Here is a 19,489-nt window from a genome sequence, read left to right as displayed (position 1 = left end):
GGAATTTCTTTTCCCCCTGATTTTAGGTCTTTTGGGTCCTGCTAGGGAAGTCAAACGGAAAGGAAACCTTGTTGCTGACTGTTCCCTCCCATTCCCACCGCTAGGGCGTCGCTTCGAGAAGAAAGCCTTCACGCCCTAGCCGGACAGGTGGGGAGGGCGGGTGGGTACCTGCCCTGCCAGGGCCGGAGGGAAAGACTCAGGCCGCCCTGGAACTGCAGAGAAAAACTTGCAGAGCGAGGCATGCAGCTTGCCCTCCCTGCGGCCTGACCTTCGATGACTCTGTGTGTGTGTGTGTGTGTGTGTGTGTGTGTGTGTGTGTGTGTGTGTTCTTTTTAACCTGATCTAAGGTAGTTATTCTATTCAAAGTGCACCTGTGACACTGATCTTTCTAATCGGTGACAGGTTTAAGCTTGCCTGTCTTTACAGCCATATTTTCAAGTCTATAACCACTGTCGCATGAAGATTGGACAACATTATGTCTGACGACGGTATTTAAACTCAGAATCGAATGATAAATTGTATTCATCACCTGACACGAATAGGGGAATAATATAAACACACCTGCGTGGCTATTTTTAAACTGTAGTTCTCACATGCGTGCTCTTATATAATTCTTTACACCTGAAGAACAGGTATATTAGCATAGCTCCTATATCTCACTATTGTGAGGAGCAGTTGTATGATGTAAGCCATTTTTGAATTGTCCGAAACTTACTTTCTGAAAAATAAAGTGAAATTAAGAACTTAACTTTAAACTATATTTTTTAAAAATAAAGATTTCAGAAGAAATTAAGTGAAAATGTCATAAAGCCTTTACAGTGATATTACTATCAAAAAACTATGGTAACCATTGCACCCTACTAATACAATAACATTTAATAGTGGTAAAACTCTGATTGGTATTTAGAACCAGTGCTGAAATAAAAGCTCCTTTGCTTCCCATTGTAATAACTTAAAAAAATGGTGACACTAACATAACAAACACCAAGCAGTATGTCATTGTCTATTGTAGACAGTCATCAGTCATTGGTTTTTATTATATCATTAGCATTGCTATGAATAGTATATCTTTTTATTGTATCTTTACATAAGAGATGAAAAAAGAGTGGCTTATTCGAGTTGCAAAACAATTACAGTACTGGAGCCATATTGGAAAATGTTGCTTCTTGGTATTTAATATTAAGCAAACCAATTTACTTATATGCCTCTTAATTTCAGCCTCATAAAGATACTCCGAGTCAAACATTTTTATGAGCCAGTTATGCTTCTATATGACTAATGTTTACAGTTGCTTGCACAATAATGCAAACACTAAGTTACAGTGTTACTTAAAATTCATAACATTCAATGACAAAAACAAGATTACATTTTCACTAACTTCAGTCTTAATACATGAAATGCTGATAATATTTTAATCTGAAAAAATTCCATAACAATGCACAACTACTGAAGTTATTTTTAGTGCTTACCAATATGCCCAGTCCCTTTCCTAGTTTTAACTGTAAGGATGTATTACACTCTCTACCCCACTAAAATTAGGTATGCTGATTTATCTAGTCAGTGAATGTGAGCAGACCTGAAATGATTCATTTGCTGGTGGAATCACATCATAACCAATGTTTGACTCTCTCCTCTCTTCACTTGCTGTAACAATCTTGAAATTGTGTAAAGAGAGAGAGTTAGCAAAGGATTAAAGGATCATGGAATAACGAACTACTACTCTGAGGACAGTCACATTTTAAAATCCCAGGACCTACAATAGGATAAATATGAGCAAAAGATAAGCTTGGTTTGGTTTAATATTATAATGCTTTCTTGAATGGTCTATATTTGGTGAATCATGTTTGATGACTTTCAGACTCACTAAAGGGGACTTGGTTAGTTTTCTCCCTGTCCCCTCTGTAGCCTACTGATTACATAGTTCATTAGCAATATAGCAATCACATTTGGTATAAATATTTTTTATGTAATGATAGAAAACTTCCCTCTCCCTCATTACTTTATCCTAGTAATGGCAAGTTATTGCAAACTTACACAAAATTTCAAGATTTTGCTCAATTTCTCTCTGTTTGGAAATCTTCCTGCTTATCTTTTTTTTTTTTCTTTAACTTAAGCTTGGGAATTATCTCTTTTAAAAGATTTTTCTAAAGAAATGAGTAGAATTAGTACATCTCTTTTCCTAAACTCATACTAGATTATCTTAGGTGGGGACCAGGTCCCATGACATTTTGTTTCAGATATGCATTTACACAATAACAAAGGATCGATAGTGTTTTTGTTTTCTGAAGAGATAGACCCAAAATAGAAAACTCTAAACAAATACTCATGGAATGGAATGGAAGAAGGAATGAGGGAATCCTTAAGGAATCTACTCCCTGGAAAATTCTAAGTCAATAGGAATTTAAGTTAGGGAAGGTTTTTTGGTGTTTTTTTTTTTTCAGTCACATGGTAGACCATTTAATATGGAGCTGGTAGAAGGTGTTTTCTCTAAGGGTAGGAATTATTCTCTACCTGAATATCCCATAAGATTGATTTCAAAATAAAGTAGAAAAGAGGTTCAGTTAACTATCTCTCTTTGAATGATGATCTATGTTTCAGATTTTTTTTATATTTATTTCTTTTTCCCTTTTTGCCCTTGTTTGTTTTTTATTGTTGTTGTAGTTATTATTGTTGTTGGTTTGATGTCGTTATTGTTGGATAGGACAGAGAGAAATGGAGAGAGGAGGGGAAGACAGAGAGGGGGAGAGAAAGATAGACACCTGCAGACCTGTTTCACTGTCTGTGAAGCCGGGAGCTGGGGACTCGAACCAGGATTCTTATGCCGGTCCTTGCGCTTCGCACCACATTAGCTTCGCCGCCACGTGTGCTTAACCCGCTGCGCTACCGCCCGACTCCCTGTTTCAGATATACTCTGCTATATGGGCAATTCAAAATTGCTAGAAAATAAAATTGGGCTTTATTTAAATATTTTCTGGGGTCCATAGGGAGATAATGATTCTACAAGACATTTTTAAAAAACTTTTAAAATATTTATTTACTTATATTCCCTTTTTGTCGTCGTTTTTTATTGTTGTTGTAGTCATTATTGTTGTTATTAATGTCGTCGTTAGATAGGACAGAGAGAAATGGAGAGAGGAGGGGAAGACAGGGAGAGAAAGACACCTGCAGACCTACTTCACCACCTGTAAAGCGACTCCGGTTCGAACCTGGATCCTTATGCCGGTCCTTGCATTTCTCCCACCTGCGCTTAACCCGCTGCACTACCGCCCGGCTCCTTATGCAAGACTTTTATGCCAAGGCCCCATGTCCAACCCCCAGTACTACCATGAACCAAAGCTAGAGAACTATCTTCATAATTTGTATGTTTTTATACAAATTATTTTAAAGTATTTTCTCCAGGGTTATCGCTGGGGTTTGATGCTGGCACTACGAGTACACTGCTCCTGGAGGCTTTTTGTTTTTCCATTTTATTGGGTAGGACAGAGAGGAATGGAGAGAGGCAGGGAAGACAGAGAGAGAGAGAAAGACACCTGCAGACCTGCCCTGCCGCTTGCGAAGTGACTCCCCTACAGGTGGGGAATGGGGGGAGGGGGCTCGAACCAGGATCCTTGCGTGTGTCCTTGAGCTTTATACTTTATCTTTAACCAGGTGCACTACCGCCCAGCCCCCTGAAAACAGTTATTTTTAAATGGAAAAAAAAATCATACTTCAGAGCTAGTGAATGTCTTCCTGTGCTTTTCATTTTCAAATATTACAACCTAAATAAATTTTTACTTTATGTCCTCCTAAGTAGTAAGGGAAAGAAGTAGGGTTGAAGGGTTACTCAGCAACATGAGATACCCCGGGGAGTCAGGCGGTCTAGCAGCGGGGTTAAGCGCAGTGGAGCAAAGCACAAGGACCTGTGTAATGATCGCGCTTCAGGGGAGTCCCTTCACAGGTGGGAAAGCAGGTCTGAAGGTGTCTATCTTTCTCTACTCCTTTCTGTCTTCCCCGTTCTCTCTCCATTTCTCTCTGTTCTATCCAACAAGGACGACATCAACAATAATAAACCAACAAGGACAACAAAAGAGAAAAAAAAGAGAGAGAGAGAGATACCCCATGTTAGTGTTTACTGTAATATTGCTTTTGTTTTGTTTTAATTTTTTTAATATTTTTTTTATTTATTTATTCCCTTTTGTTGCCCTTGTTGTTTTATTGTTGTAGTTATTATTGTTGTTGTCGTCGTTGTTGGATAGGACAGAGAGAAACGGAGAGAGGAGGGGAAGACAGAGAGGGGGAGAGAAAGATAGACACCTGCAGACCTGCTTCACCAGCTGTGAAGCGACTCCCCTGCAGGTGGGGAGCCGGGTTTTGAACCGGGATCCTTATGCCGGTCCTTGTGCTTTGCGCCACCTGCGCTTAACCCGCTGCGCTACAGCCCGACTCCCTGTTTTAATTTTTTTTTTTTAACCAGTGCACTGATCAGCTCTGGTTTATAGTGGAGCAGTGTATTGAACCTGGGACTCTCAGGTATGACAGTCTGTTTGCATAACCATTATGCTATCTACCCCCACCCTGTAACATTACTTTTAACACTATTCAAATATGGATCTCTATACTCTTTTCCTATGAACTCAGACTGAAGACAAAAACGTTAATTGTATGTTTAAATTATATAATAGATCCACTTTCAGTGCCTATTAAATTGGAATTGTAGTGAGGAGCTACATGTCTCTTTGAGTCTTAAAGAACTTAGTAAACTCTTACTGCTTGTCAGTTTCCATGTATCTCAAAACAAAGTTTTGAGCCAGGATGACTGCTGACTCTGGCTTTCCAGGCATAAAACCTAACAAATCTCAGCATGTCTCACTATGCCAAGGATTCCAACCCCCTCCTCTGTCTTTTCTCTTGGGAGGTTGAGCATGTGTGTGTGTGTGGTTTGCTAAGTACCACAGTAGTTAACAGCTCAGGCACTGGAGCCAGACAGATTTGAGTTCACATCTCTGGTCTGACCACTTACTAGCTGAGTGACATTAGAAAAGTTTTTATTCCCGGCAAAAAACAAAGGTCCAACATAGTTAGGCTAAGTGATGGTAATGGAGACTCTGTTTCTGGTTCGTTTTGCTTTTTTTTTTTTTTTTTGCTTTTTTTTTTTGTTGTGTCTCCAGGGCCATGGCTGGGGCTTGGTGCCTGCCTGCACTACAAGTCCACTGCTCCTGGAAGTCACTTTTTCCCTTTTTGTTGTCCTTGTTTATCATTGTTGTTATTATTATTGTTGTCATTGCTGTTGGATAGGACAGAAAGAAATCGAGAGAGGAAAGGAAGACAAAGCGGGGGAGAAAGATAGACACCTGCAGACCTGCTTCACCGATTGTGAAGCGACCCTCCTGCAGGTGGGGAGCTGGGAATTGGAACCAGGATCCTTACATGGGTCCTTATGCTTCACGCCATGTGTGCTTAGCCCGCTGTGCTACTGCCCAACCCCCTTAGTTTTGCTTTTTATCTGAGCACTGCTCAGCTCTGGCTTCTAGTGGTGCAGGGGATTGAACGTAGGGCTTTAGAACCTCAGGCAGGAGAGTCTTTTTTTTTTTTTTTTGCATAATCTTACACTATCTGGAACCTTTTTACCTTTTTTTTCTTTTTCTTAAGAATGTTACAAATGAGAGTCACATTATACAGTATACATGTGACTGTTCCAGAGTTAGAACTCGAACTTATTGCTTTGTTGCCCAACTGTGTAATCTTCAATGTCTTTATTTCTAGAAATTGTTTGTAAAAATGCTGTAATCTCTTGATTTTTTCTTCTATGTTGAATACTCAAACTTATTATTTATATGTTGAAAAACTCACAATGCATTTTACATAGAAAACGTGTACATATGCAGATACACATGTGTGGATTATTAATAACAAGGTAGCTCACTTGGCAAGATGCAAAGTGCTTTCATTTTGAATCTGGCTTGAGCCTGCAAAGGCACTCAAATCTCTTATTTTAGAGATCTGGGAATGGAAGCAAATGACTTCCTCAAAGTCCTGATACTAGTAAAGTGTCAAGACTAGGACTAAAACTCCTTTTATTTATTTGCTTTTATATACTTTTCGTAGAGACAGAGAAACAGCAAGGTAAAGAGAGAGTGAAAGAGATCACAGCACCTAAGCTTCCTTCAGTGTGCTGGAGGTTGGCCTGGAGTCTGGGTGGCACACATAGCAAAACAGCAAAGAAAAATCACTTATTTTTAGTTGTTATTCAAAACTTATTTCTAACTAATTTGTTTTCAATTTTCTTAACTCATTTTAAGCTTATTTTTTAAACTGTCATTCCAGTAACATTAAAGCTACCTTACTGCAAGGATAACACTTTTTTAAAAAGTTATTTCCCAGCAAAGCAATGTTATTGTGTAAACAGCATGCTTAACATCTTATCTCCAAATTCTAGGTCTCCTTCAAAGACACTAGCTATCTAAATCTGCCTTGTACCAAAGGAGCCAATTTAGTCTGAAGAGACTTTAAGATTATAGATATTTCCAGTCTCATATAAGGAATATATAGATCAAGAGGCAACAAAATTCAAGTGTAGCCAGAAATTCAAATGTATCTTTAAGTGAGCTACCCTTTATCAAATTTAAAATGATGTACTTCATAGTCTGTGAAATCTTGTTATTAGTAATCTATATTCAATTGTGGGATCACAGAAGACTTAAGATGCTATATGAAATCTGTACAGAACAATGCTTAGTTGAATTTGATGCTCCTGTAATTCTATTCAGATCCATCATATGAAAAATTTGCAGCCTTATTAGTTATACTCCTAATTTCCCCCTACTTACAAGAAACAATTATATGAAACATCAAATGTAACTCAACAAGGAAAATAATTCATAAAAGGTCTCTTTTGAATACTGAAAATAAAGTGAAAAGGGTACACTAACTACCCAAAGACCATCTAGAGTCTAACACCTATAAGATATATTTTTAACCTTGTCAACAATTATTATTGAATATTTAAACTATTTTCCTTGCTGACTATGGTAGAAGTATAAAGATGTAAGAAGCAGAAAAGCAAAAAAATAACAATAATAATCAAATATATGTGATTCTGTCAATTTCCAGTCCCCTTCTTTCAAAAAATGTCTAGTAAATGGGAATATAAAACTTATTTCATTAGCAGTCTTAAGTAGAGTGTATAACATAAAGCACTCAGAGGCAGAACTCAGCATAAAAGACTTTATATGTGTAATTTAAAAGGTGTGAGAACGAATTATGATGATCAGATTGATTTTTTTTTTCTGAGTTTAGAAGGCTTATCAGACATCACAAGACAATTGGATGCATAGATAAGATTACTTGAGTAAGGTCATTTTCCTGTATGGCATGTTTTTATATGGTTACATATTTAAGGGAGCTACTTTGCAAATGTCAGAGGTATGACATATATTTCCTAGATTTTTATAGTTTCCTGATATAATCAATAAAGTGGATGACTTTAATTAGCAAGGTGCAAATATTCTTATACAGAGTTTTGAATGCACTAAGTAAATATATAGTTGTTGTCTTTTATTTTATTTTGTACCAGAGAACTGCCCACCTCTGGTTTATGGTGATGTGGGGGAGTAAATATGAACTTTGGAGCCTCAAGCATGAAAGTTGTTTTTTTTTTTCTTTTTGCATAACCATTATACTATCTTTTTGGCCTTCCTAGTTTTCTTTTAATAACAGCATGAAGGTGGGACTAAAATGTTCTCTGAAGAAATCAAGTAGTGGTGCACTTAGTAAAGAACACATATTCCCATGATAAAAAACCTGGTTGTAAGTCCCCAGTCCCCACTTGCAAGGTAGGAAGCATCAGGAGTAGTGAAACAAGACTGCAGGTGTCTTTCTTTCTCCCTCTCTGTCTCCCTCTTCTTTCTCTATTTCTGTCTCTAAAAGAGAGAAAAGAAAGGAAAAGAAAAGAAAGGAAAGGAAAAAATAGGAAAAGAAAGAAACAAGGAAAGAAAAAGAAAGAAAGAAAGAAAGAAAGAAAGAAAGAAAGAAAGAAAGAAAGAAGAAAAGAAGGAAAGGAGCCAAGCCCCAGCAGTGATCCATGATTAAATGATCATGGTAACAGTTAAAAATAATAATAAAAGAGAGAAGAGAAAGAGAGAGATTGATTCCCCCTGAGGGAGTCAAAAGAAGAAATATACACCAAAGTCAGTTTTGATATTGAATTCTGATCTGAATTCCCTAGGGACATAGGGATTGCTTATTAAGTCAAGGATGGGTTTGAGCCTAAGCTCCCAGCATGCAGGGGGCATGCTTCAGGAGTAGTGAAGCAGGTCTGCAGGTATCTCTCTTTCTCTCTCCCTCCCTATCTCTCCCTCCCTTCTCAATGTCTCTGTCCTGTCAAAATAAAATAGAAAGGGGGGGGGGGAGAGAGGAAAACTGGCTAGCTCTGAGCCCCAGCAATAACTTTTGTGGCAACAAAAAAAGGAGGGAAAGGGCTGAGGGGTGGCATACTTGGTTGAGTGCACATGTTACAATGCATAAGGATCCAGGTTCAAGCCCTCAGTCCCCACCTGCAGGGAGGAAATTTTGTGAATGGAGAAGCAGTGCTACAGGTGTTTCTCTTCATCTCTACTTCCTCCTTCCCTATTGATCTCTGATGGTCTCTACCCAACAAATAAAGATAATTAAAAAATAAAAAGTTCAAATTAAAAAAAAAAGAAAGAGAAAAAAATGAAATACTGTTAAAACTCAAGACTTGTAATTTGAAGGTGGGATATGTGCTTCACTTAGAAAATCAGCTCTATTTTACAATGTAATTTTTCGAATATGTAGCTGTCTGAATATTTAGGAGAATACTTTGACAGCACCATGTATTAGGTTGTCAAAAAAATCATTATGCATTTTTGCAAAAAAAAAAAAAAACAGAAAAAATATGTCATGGCTTTTCTGACAACCCAATATATTTTAGACAAAGCAAACAGAAGTTTCCCAAAGCAGACTTTGTGGAGTAAGTGACATAAATGTCCTTTTATCCTGTGTACTCTAAATGTTTTTAGAGTAACTAGTTCAGTATTATGTCATTTCTAATGACTTTTAATTGCTGTGCATTTTTTTTTTTCTGTTGAAATAAGAAGTAAATACTCGGGCCAAGGAGATAACATAATGGTTATACAAAAAGTCTTTCATGCCTGAGGCATTAAAGGTTCCAGGTTCAATTACAAGCACTGCTTTAAGCTAGAGCTGAGCAGTGCTCTGACAAAAAAAAAAAAATCATAAATTTAGCAATAGCAACAAAAAAATGAACCAATTCAAAAGTAGGGAGAGGATATGAACAGAATATTCACCACAGAAGAGATAAAAAAAAAAAAAGGCCAACAGACATATGGAAAAAATGCTTCAAGTCATTGATTGTCAGAGAAATGCAAATAAAGATGAGGAGAACCATGTCACCCCTGTAAGAATGTCTTACATCAGAAACAACAAATGCTGGAGAGGCTGTGGGGACAAAGGAACCCTCCTGCACTCTTGGTGGGAATGTAAATTGGTCCAACCCCTGTGAAAAGCAGTCTGAAGAACTCTCACAAGGCTAGAAATGAACCTTCCTTATGACCCTTATGACCCATCCTCTCATAGGGAGGCATGTATCCTAAGGAGTCAAAGACACCCATCCAAAAAGATTTGTATATACCCCTATGTTCATAGCAGCACAATATGTAATAGCCAAAACCTGGAAACAACCCAGGTATCCAACAACAGATGAGTGGCTGAGAAATTTATGGTATATATATATACAATGAAATACTACTCAGCTATTAGTAATAATGAATCCACCTTCTTTAACCTATATTGGATGGAATTTGATGGAATTATATTAAGTGAGGTAAGCCAGAAAGAGAAAGATGAGTATGGGATGATAACACTTATAAACAAAAGTTGAGAAAGAAGAACAGAAAAGGAAACACAAAACAGAATTTGGACTGGGTCTGGAGTACTGCAATAAAGTAATAGACTCTGGGGCAGGGGGTAGATTTTCAGCTCCACTGTAGAGGGGTGGGAGTAAGAACACAGACCTTTGGTGGCAGGAATGATATTAATACATGCTCCTATTATAGTCTTATAAATTAACATGTATTTAATATGACAGGGAAATAGACCAAGCACTTAATGTTTTTAAATTTGTAAACTTCTTCTTCTAGCGTTTGCCCTTCTTCCGTAGCCAGTCAACAGCGTCAGGTTGAAAGCTGTCAGGAGCTGCTTGTTGCTGGCTTTGAAAGTGACTAGGATCCATGTGGATTCAGTCGGCTAGGAAGGATCTTCAGTTTCCCCAGTGAATGGGTACTCACGGGATGCACCACGAGAAGGTCGATCCAATGCATCCCATTGCTATTAGTGATTTTACTTTACAAAGATATGTAAACTTGTTGAATTCTAACAATAGGCTTAAATTGTTAAAGCATTTCTAATAATGACTTTTTTTGACATATCAAATCACCTGTAATCTTAGACAAGGCAGACCAGAGCAACGGAACCTTTCAGTATCTAAGATATAGTTATTTATAAATAACATTAAATGACATAAATCATGGTGGGGTGATATATGGTACAGTAAAGCCTAACCATGGGATTTTCAAATAAACCAAGCTCCAGAATAACTTGGTTATGATAATAACTATGTATTGCTTTCTTAAACTCTAAAACAACAATGAAATTTCCTCATTCATTTTAAAATACTTATTTCTTCTAGTCCTGGAACCTCTAGGACTTTGATTATATTTCTTTTTTTCTCTTTCTTTTTAATTCTTTATTGAGGGATTAATGGTTTACATTTGACAGTAAAATAGAATAGTTTATACATGCATAACATTTCCCAGTTCTCCACATAACAATACAATCCCCACTAGGTCCTCCTTTGCCATCATGTTCCAGGACCTGAAACCCTCCCCTCACCCCCCCACCCCAGAGTCTTTTACTTTGGTGCAACACACCAACTCCAGTCCAAGTTCTGCTTAGTGTTTTCCCTTCTGATCTTGTTTTTCACCTTCTGCCTATGAGTGAGATCATCCCATATCCATCCTTCTCTTTCTGACTTACCTCATTTAACATGATTCTTTCAAGTTCCATCCAATATGGTATGAAGAAGATAAAACCACCATTTTAAAAGCTGAGTAGTATTCCATTATGTATATATACTGCAACTTACTCAGCCACTCATCTGTTGTTGGACACCTGGGTTACTTTCAGGTTTTGGCATAGTAGCACAATTTGTAATAGCTAAAACCTGGACATTGGCAGGTTGATTCATACCCCCAGCCTGTTTCTATCTTTCCCTAGTGGGCTAGGGCTCTGGGGATGTGAGTTTCCAGGACATATTTGGGAGGTCATATGCCCAGGGAAGTTAGGATGTCATCATAGTAGCTTCTGTAATTTGATGGAAGAGTATTGGAGCTGAAGGGTTGACATGTTGGCCTTGGCATCTCTGGATACAGTACAAAGTGAAACATGGCGAGGTGATTTGGCTGAGGTCAACAGATGCAGTAGATGTCCATAGGTGTGGGGGATTTTGGTGTCTTTTTATTCTCTTCTGTGCTGCTTGTGTTTTTTCCTTCTCTGCTTTTGTGCTTCTGGTGTTTCAGGAAATTGTTTCTATACTTGTGGGCTCCCCCTAGCTTTTGTAATTGTTGTCACTGTTGTCTCTATCTCCCAGAGAGTTGTCCCAGAGCTGTTAGATGGATGCTATCTTGAGTCTTCTCTGTGATCAGATTCTAATGCAATTCTTTGAAATGTGACTTGTACTGAATAACTGCCAATTCCTCCTCCTTCTTTTCCTTTTCAGGCCAGAAGATGAACGTTTGTCACAGCAACAACATGATAATATGGTTTAAATCCACCAGCACAGACTTTTCACTTGATAGCACCATCCACATGCTGATCTCACTGAACACTCCTCCCCAAGGTCCAAATCAGCAGGAGATGAGAGCAACACTGAGAGAAAAGTAGAGAAAAGCAGGGATCCCAGAAAAACAATATTGATTAGTAGTATGGATTACTTTCTTGTCTTTTCCAGATTTAACAAATGTTGTTTATCTATCATTTTTGGATTGTCATTGACTGCTTCCAAGGAACTTTCTTCAAAAGATGACCTTCATAAGGTACAAACTCTCATTTGCTTTACTCTAAGATTTTGGAAACTACCCATGTAGATTTTCTCTTCTTGAATTTAAAATGAACTTGATGTTAAGGCAGACAGTAGCATGCATATATTAGATTCTAACTCAAGTTCCATATTTACAACTTCTAGGAAGAGATTTTTTGGGAGAAAAAGCAAAACTACTTCCACAAACATCATATTTCTTTGATCTCACTTCCTTGTCATATTTGAAAGCCTAGAAAAAAATGGAGAATTTTAAAGAAATTTTTAGTTAAGTTCAACTAATTTTGCAAGCTGTGCTTCTTTATTTTTTAATTATTATTTATTTTCCCTTTTGTTGCCCTTGTTGTTTTGTTGTTGTAGTTACTGTTGTTGTTGATGTCATTGTTGTTGGATAGGACAGAGAAAAATGGAGAGAGGAGGGGAAGACAGAGGGGGAGAGAAAGATAGACACCTGCAGACCTGCTACACTGCCTGTGAAGCGACTCCCCTGCAGATGAGGAGCCGAAGGCTCGAACCACCAGTCCTTGCGCTGCTGTGCTTCTTTTAAAGAATTCAAACTTATTCTCCTAGATTAGCTTTGTTCTTGAAGATGATGTTGACCCCAGAGAACTCTGTTCCAGGTGAAACTCTGGCTCAGCACTAGAAAGAGCTACATGTGGAAACAGAAAGCTCTGATGCAGTGATGAGCAATACTAATGTGTAATGAGCAATACTAATGTGTAATGGGTTGTAAAAGATAGTTTGCACAGGGGAGAGCAAAACTCTAAAGGCTATTTACATCATCAACGTTGGCTTCATTGCAGTCATTTTAAGCCATCTTTCAGATTTTCTAAATTACTTTTAAAAAATGTATTAGTGATTTAATACTGATTTACAAAATTATGAGGTAACAGGGGTATAATCCCATACCATTCCCACCACCAGAGTTCTGTGTCCTCATGCCCACCGTTGGAAACTGCAGTAGTTCTCCCAAGGTCACAGATATGGGTTGATGGTTATTTCTCTTACTATCTAGAAGTTTATGTATTTGCCCATTTTTTTCTGTGGTTCTGCCCTAATCTTCCTTTCTAAATCATGCCTAAACCTGTTACTACTACTTAAAATTTTTTAAAATTATCTTTCTGTATTTGTTGGAAAGAGACCATTAGAAATTAAGGGGGGGGGGATAGGGAGAGAAAGAGAGAGAAGCCTGTGGCATTGCTTCACCACTTGCAAAGCTTTCCTCCTGCAGGTTGGGGCCAGAGGCTCAAACCTGGATCCCTGTAACATGTGCATTCAACCATGTTTGCCACCACCCAGCCCCCTGTTACTACCTCTAAATGTCTTTCATTTTTTTCTCTTTTCTCTCCTGGTCCTGATGAATTAGAGTTCAGAGTGCCCTAACATTTCTCTCCCTCTGGGAGTATGGACCAAAAATCTTTATATGGTCCAAAAATGGGAGCTCTGGCTTCTGAAATTGTTTCTCTACTGGCCATGGGCATTGGCTGGTTGGTCTATTTCTATCTTTGCCTAGTTATATAGGGCTCTAGAGAGGTGAGGTCCTGGGGCACATTGGTGAGGGAAATCAAAATGGAATCATAGTAGCATTTGCAACTTGGTGGCTGTGGTTTAGTGAGTTTTAGAAGAAATCCTGGTTGTATTTAGTTGAGTTTTCAGGTGATATTTTGTTTGTTTATTTTTTTTGTTTTAATTTCATAGGAGGGCAGTCCAAAACTTATCCTGCTCCATAGTCATGCCTTCAGAAGTCCCCCAGATTTCTTTAAGCAATCCCACATCTTTGGCAAAGAAGTCAGAGGAATAATTATAGCAATATATTTAAGACTGAATTGATCCCAGGCATTGTATAAAGCACTTTGTAGACATATGTAATGAAAATAAAGCAGAGTATAATTAATATTATTGTCTTCATTTTACTGATGAAAATACTTATAATCACTATTGCAAAAAGCACTTCAGAATATTACACAGTAGTAGATAGTTATTAGATGGTACTACTGATTTTCTAAATAAACAATAATATTCATTCTGAGGATGTTACAACCAAGAAGCAAAGCTCATGGCTTGTGACTAAGAAGAGTTCCTTCACTGGTTACTTGTCTAGATGTATTTTTATCAAATGTTCTCAATTGCCTTTACAGAGGATGTTTAAATAAAGGAAGCTGTGATCAGACAAGATGGAAATAAATGATGTGGGGGTCTGGCGGTGGTGCTTCCTGTTAAGTGCCCATAGTACTAAGTGCAAGCACCCACACATGGATGGGGGTTCGAGTTTCCAGCTCCCCATGTGCAGAAGGGATGCTTCACAAGCAGCAAAGCAGGTCTGTGTGTGTCTTTCTTTTTCTCCCTATACCGCTCCCCTCTTTCAATTTCTGTCTGTCCCACCCAATAAAAAATTTAAAAAAGGAAAAATTGGCTACCAGGAGCAGAGGATTCATAGTGCTGGCACCCAGCCCCAGCGATAACCCTGAAGGTAAAAACAGGGAGAGAGATAGAGAGAGAGAGATGACATGCATTCGTTTCCAATTTTTTATTAGATATATTATTAAATTTTTATTGTGTGATTCTAGGCTTAATGTCCTCATGTAGGCTCTATTGTTATACATTTTTTTGTATATTTAAGCTATTTAATTTATGTACTAATTAAGTATTATTGTTTACACTAGTCAACATTTTAATAATTTATATCAAAATTAAAAAGCAATAATGTCTTTTTTTTAACTGAACATAACTCACATGCTTACTGTGTAGTAATTTCAAAGGTTAGTCAAGGGGAGCTGGGCAGTAGCGTAGTGGGCTAAGCACACATGGTGCAAAGCACAAAGACTGGCTCAAAGATCCTGACTCAAGGATCCTGACTCCCACACTTACAGGGGGGGTCGCTTCACAAGCAGTGAAGCAGGTCTGCAAGTGTCTATCTTTCTCTCCTCCTCTCTGTCTTCCCCTCTTCTCTTAATTTCTCTCTGTCCTATCCAACAATAACAACAGCTATAACAACAATAACAATAACAATAACAACCACAAGGACAATAAAATGGGAAAAATAGCCTCCAGGAGCAGTGGATTCATAATTCTGGCACTGAGCCCCAGTGATAACCCTGGAGGCAAAAAACCAAACCAAACCAAACCAAAACAAACAACAAAAAAACCCACAAAGGTTAGTCAGTGAAGAATTTCAGAGTGGTCTCTATGTACGCTTATTTAATCACTAAAATAATTTTTCTTTACTGGAGAAACACCAAGTTCCTTTCAACAACCTATAAGAAAGATTTTGGGGGGCAGGAAGGGAGGTGCCATTCTTAAAGGGACCTCAGGGGAGGCAAGAGGTTGCTGATGGCTGGAAGGAAAATGAGTGAATCTTTGGTGGTTTGTGATGTTGCTGAAGATTTGGTGGAAAAGCTGAGAAAGTTCGGTTTTCTTAGAGAAATAAACAATGCTGTCATTATAATGAAGACTGATAAAGATAAACGCCTGGTAGTACGGGATGAAGAGCTTGAAGGTATTTCACCAGATGAACTTAAAAATGAACTACCTGAATGACAGCCTCGCTTCATTGTATATGGTTATAAATATCAACATGATGATAGAAGAGGTTCATATCCTCTATGCTTTATTTTCTCCAGTCCTGTTTTGTGTAAGCCTGAACAACAGATGATGTATGCTGGGTGTAAGAATAAACTAGTCCAAACAGTTGAACTAACCAAGGTATTTGAAATAAATACTGAAGACCTAACTGAAGAATGGTTACGTGAGTAACTTGGATTTTTCCACTAAAGTGAACTTCTGTGTTTCTAAAGTATTTGTGTATTAACTTAATCATACTGGAACCAGACATAAATACTTATTTATGTCTAAAAAATATACTGTTACTTACAGTTTGTTTCCTGCAGTAAAGAAAAACAGAAAAAAAAACTTCATTTGTTCAGAATTTGAACAAAGAGGAAATCATCTTCATAGTAATGAAACTTTGTAAAGTGTTTCCCTATATTTGTAATTGTTAGGTGGACTACTTCTCTCCAGGGACTTTTTGCACTCTTGTGACTAATTTCTATAACTTACAGTTTAGAATTTGTTACTATTTGCAGACAACACTGGAAAGTGAATATATTAGGATGTGCTAGGTAACAGTTGCCTCCTTTTGACAAGTACTGGATATTAGCAGTTTACATATGAAAAAAGTATATTATTATTTGTCAAAATCTTTGAAATTTATTTGGGGTAAAACACTTGACCTAGTTTTGAGTCATGACTAATTACTTACTGTGGGTAACATGCTTTATACATTTTTATCAATTCCACATCTTCTTTGATTTCTTGTGTCTTTTCAATCAATTCCAGAAACTTTGTTCATTCTTAAAGTGTGGGGGGTTAGTTTTCATAATGAAATTTATAACGTTTGGCTTTCTTCTTTTGGAAAATAGTGTTTTAGTGTTAACATTGATAGGATGTAACTAATCAAGGGTTTCATTCCTGGTTGTCTCACTTCTAGATAATTTTGAAACTAGGTTAATAATACCTTATTTATAAAACACCTCTTAGTGTCCTATGAACATTATTTATCTTTATGTATTATTACTGTGCCTTTGATTTATTAGCCTTAAATTTAGTTTCACTTTTACACCATCAATATCCCAGATTTGGTGAAATTAATACATTTATAAAGGGTCCAAGTAAAACAAATTTCTAATTTGTGTATCTGAAATTTGTAATGAAATTAACTTCATATTTAAAAAAAAAAAAAGAAAGATTTCTGTCGGACTTATACTACCATTTGCTGGTCCCCATAGTAAGCCAGAAGGGTTATAGAAAATGGTACTTTTTAATTTTATTTATTTAAAGATTTTTTTCCTTCCTAACACAAAGAAAAGATGTCTACTTTCTTTTCAAAAACAAGCAGTTGCTTCCTTTATAACATAGACAACAACCTATGCATATACTTTCTTTTTTAATTATAATTTTTCTTTTAGTTGCTTTTTTTAAAGTTTAAGTTTAAAGTTTACATTTTAAAAGTTTTTTTTAAGTTTTTTGAGGAAATGTATAATACTAACCATTCTAATAACTTTAAAAGTAATATGATTCAATAAAATAATCTGAAATAGCTATATTTGTACAGTCATTTTATATACAAATGAGACAAATTTTTCTTCTTTGAGAGAAATTATAAATTCCCTTCATGTTTTACTGTGGCACTTGAATATTTACTGTAGAGAATAATGTTGTACAGATATTGCTTTATATTTGCTGGCCAAATACTTAAATAAGCAAAACTATCCAGCTCCCAAGATTCATTACAAGATTAAAAATAGGCCAAGTTAGTGATGAATTTAGGTAGATAATTCTGTCTCTAAACTTACTCTATTTCTGCAAACTTAAACATTGCCTTTCATTAAAAGATCCTTACTGTATACAAGGTGTATATGAAAATGAATCATCATCATACCACTACTGATTTGCACTTGCCAATTTATAATTACTGGTATTTAACATAATTATGAATAATTGTGATTCAGAATGTGAATAGCTACATAAGTAAAACAGGTCAATTCTGATATGTATCATGAGTAACCAAGACAACTAGTCTTTTATTTATCTACTGGCAATGAAAATGCTTATTCCACAAATGACTCTAATTGAGTCATTGGTTAAACTCCTATAATTTTAGCTATAGTTTGAGGTGATACTCTCCCCCACAACAATTGCCCACATTGTTTAGTTACTAACTTACTCTCTACAGAAATAAAACTGGAGGTTCTAGCCAGCTAAAAAGAAATCATTGTTAAGTTTAGTATACATATGTTATAAATACATAGTTTATATGATACAATAGAATGCATGTGGCATATAAGCATACCTGCAACTTTAAGATCCTGTGTCACCTTCATGTAAGGTCAATTTTTAACTCTATCTTATACCAACAAGAGCAACAGTGGCTTACAGTGTAAATAATTTCTTTCTTTTGGTACTGAGTGACTATGTAGTTGGTTTCTACATATACAATCAGCACATCAATGAAACAAAAACAGTCAGTGGCACTAACTTGGAAATTGTCTTTTAAATCAGATGTCTTTCATGCTGAGTTTTTTTTATTTTACTATTTTTTAATGTTTATTCTTAAACACATAAAAGTAGAGCTAAAACAAGCCTAATGATAACCTAATATAAGGGTTAGACACACTCTGATAAATTTAACACCTCCTGAAAACTATGATCTTAGACCTGACCCTTGATGGTATATAAGTAATTATATTCTAGGGCACGAAAGAGATAAAAGAAGTTGGTCTCCTAAGAAATCACTCCTTCCCATACTTTCCTCTCCTTGATGTCCCTCCCTCAGTACCATTCCTATTCCCTTCAGAGAGGCTTGGAATTTAATCCCTATGATACTATTAAAGAGTTATGTGTACTTTGTACAATATATGAAATTTTTAAGTGCTAACATGTAATTTTACATATTGTCTTTGTATGACATCACACAACTGTCTGTTCCAATACACACACACACACACACACACCTTTTTAAAAAAATATTTTTGCTTTAGGGCTTACAGTAATAGTTTAGGTTTGAAAGACCTGTGGTCCTTGAATGTAGAAGATAAAAAGAAAACTCTGCTCAAAGTTTAGACCATTATTTAAAGAAGTGAAACTTTTACCTTTTAAATAACATAATGTTTGTTCAGAACAGGAGAGTCCTCATTGTGCCTGTTATTTGAGTTACCACATTTTTTTTCCTTAATGGGGGGATTACTGGTTTAAAGTCAATAGTAAATATATAGTAGGTACATGTGTAACATTTCTATTTTCCACATAAACCTCCCACCTAGGTCCTCCTCCACCATCGTGTTCCATGCTCCGCTCCCTGCCCCAAAGTCCTTTACTTTGGTGCAGTACACCAAAAAGATGCCACATATTTTAAAGTTACAAAAAAAAAAAAAAAAAGAGTCCTGTCTCTTCTGGCTTACTTAATGATGGCTTCTTTGGTCAATACCAGGCCACTCTATCATCTGGGGCTCTAGTCAGGAGTCCTTGGATTTCCACATAGGTATGATGAGCCTAGACCTCTCATAGATTCCTCTCTCCACCATCACTGGTCACTTCCAACAGGAATGTCATCATAATCCATTTCGTGGGCCTCTTTAGAACCATGGCCTTATTATAAAGTAGGAATGGTATGGACTGCCCCACTCTCCAAAGGGAGGTTGGGTCATCCTGCTATGCCACTCAAGGAAGACGGGTCCTGAAATGTGTGCAGCTTAGACTGTTCCTAGCTGTGACCATGGACTGTGAGCTCAGACAAACAGGGACTCAGATGTTACATAGGCTAAATGTGAATATGTATATGGGCCCAAGGTCAAATCGATAGGATACTTTCTTCAAGTTTGG

At 36.9% G+C, this 19,489-nt stretch overlaps 1 long non-coding RNA gene and 1 pseudogene across 1 annotated transcript; both read left to right on the top strand.

The window, feature by feature from the left end:
- The first annotated feature begins 70 nt into the window (after positions 1-70).
- Positions 71-14,006, top strand: LOC132534255 (uncharacterized). Its single transcript, XR_009545946.1, has 3 exons — positions 71-160; positions 11,795-12,110; positions 13,811-14,006. It is a non-coding gene; the product is annotated as an uncharacterized LOC132534255 (long non-coding RNA).
- Positions 14,007-14,445: 439 nt separating this feature from the next.
- LOC132534253 (glia maturation factor beta-like) lies at positions 14,446-17,835 on the top strand (annotated as a pseudogene).
- The last annotated feature ends 1,654 nt before the right edge of the window (positions 17,836-19,489 follow it).

This window comes from Erinaceus europaeus, chromosome 18 (assembly GCF_950295315.1).
Source record: "Erinaceus europaeus chromosome 18, mEriEur2.1, whole genome shotgun sequence".
NCBI classification, from domain to species: Eukaryota; Metazoa; Chordata; class Mammalia; order Eulipotyphla; family Erinaceidae; genus Erinaceus; species Erinaceus europaeus.
The sequence above is the reverse complement of the archived record's forward strand: the minus strand, read 5'-3'. Positions and strand labels throughout refer to the sequence as shown.